Genomic DNA, 1,917 nt, shown 5'->3' with positions numbered 1-1,917 from the left:
ACATATCGGTACTTCATTTGCACATACATAGATTCTTCACCTGCACAGTCATATACATACATATCTCACCTTGTCTTTGTATTGAGTTGTGCTGAAATGTACTGTAATTCTGCAAACTGTTATATAAATGGCTTTATTATTTCATGATTTTCATCAAAAAACTTTCATCGTCAAAAATCATGAAAAACGACACTATAGTATTTCGTCGAAAACAATCAAAAACAACATACTATATAGTTTTTCGTGATTTTCATGAAAATAATTAATCGTCATAAATCATGAACAACAACATACTATAGTATGTCGTCGAAAACCATCAAAAATGACATACTTTAGTAAGTCTTTTTCATGATTTTCATGAATTTGTTTTTATTGTCGAAAATCATGAAAAACGACATACTATAGTAAGTCGTCGAAAACCATCAAAAACGAATGGATACTTCACGAATGGATACTTTACCGGCACAGTCATATAGGCCTACATACATATATTTCTCTCTTCCCCTTGCTCATTCCCTTCTCATTCTGATTGAGTTCAAAACTCAACTGGTAAGAATTTCAGGGTTCTACTTGGGGAAACACACACACACACACACACACACACACACACACACACACACACACGCACACGCACACGCACACGCACACGCACACGCACACACACACACGCACACACATTTCTAATAACCTTGCTGGCATGGGACATACAATATTGAATTAAGAAGCTAATTCAGTCAGTCATGTTTTCATTTAGGTTTACACAGATCATCTAATATTCTATAACATCATCATCATCATCATCATCATCAGGTCTTTTGCTCGGCGGCGGAGGCGTCGCCAAGCGTAGAGCCAATCACCAATCTTCTCCATTTGGGTCGGCCCAGTGCTAGGGGCTCAGCTTCAGTCAGCGACTGAAGCCCAGTTGGTGTAAGTCTCTGGTGACGGCATCTATCCATCGGGTGCGGGGAGCTCCACGGGGGGCGTTTCCAGCCAGCAGATTTTGGATCAAAGTGGAGGATAGCGTGAGTGGGGTGTTCAGGGGGGAGTCTTTTGGCATGGCCATACCAGCGCATCCCTCGCTGTGTTGCCAGTTGGGACGTGGGGGGCTGTTGGGTGCGTTCCCTCAGTGTGGTGTTGGAGACCCTGTCTTGCCATTTTATCCCCTCTATTGTTCGCAAAGCTCTATCAAAGCCATCAATTCTGGCAGCAAGGGACTTATTCAGAGGCCAGGTTTCTGCTCCATAGAGAAGGATGGAGAGGACTGAGGAGTTGTAGATCCTTAGTTTGGTATCTCTAGATATGGAGTGGTGTCTCCACAGTGGCCTCCATAGTGTTTTCATGGCGCTGGCTGCCAGGGCACGTCTCCGGTTTATTTCGGTTATTATGTTAATATTCTATAACCAGTGATGTAAATAGGTTTTCAATCTAATGAGTCCCGGGATGCAGGGATGGTCTTTTAGATGAGTCCCAGGGACATTTGATGAGTCCAAGGTTGGTGGTTTTCATCTCCTCGATCATTTTGAGATCTTGGATTGCCTTGTCTAGTTTAACCTTAACCAAGGCAACATCCACATTCTCTGTCTGTAGGAACTGGGACAATATGGTGACAGGGGCCATGGCGTCCATCATCAGAGCAGTGATGCTGATGAATTTGACTGTCCCATTTTTTTTTCTTCAGGCCATTTGCCTTGGGGTCTCTGCTGACATCCTGGGTCACCTCTGTAAAATAGGACAGCAAACTATAAATCGTCCTGTGCACACTTGCAGAGTATTGTAGTATGATAGCCATCGGACGGAATGCAACTCTTTGTAGGTCAACACAGGGTCTTCCAGCAGTGTCTGGATTTCTTGGATTCTGGCTGCTCTTTTGGGACTTCCCCGGAAGTAATAGAACAGATCAGTCAGAACCTGCTGATG

Source organism: Electrona antarctica (genome assembly GCF_951216825.1).
Source record: "Electrona antarctica genome assembly, chromosome: 8".
Taxonomy (NCBI): domain Eukaryota; kingdom Metazoa; phylum Chordata; class Actinopteri; order Myctophiformes; family Myctophidae; genus Electrona; species Electrona antarctica.
The sequence above is the reverse complement of the archived record's forward strand: the minus strand, read 5'-3'. Positions refer to the sequence as shown.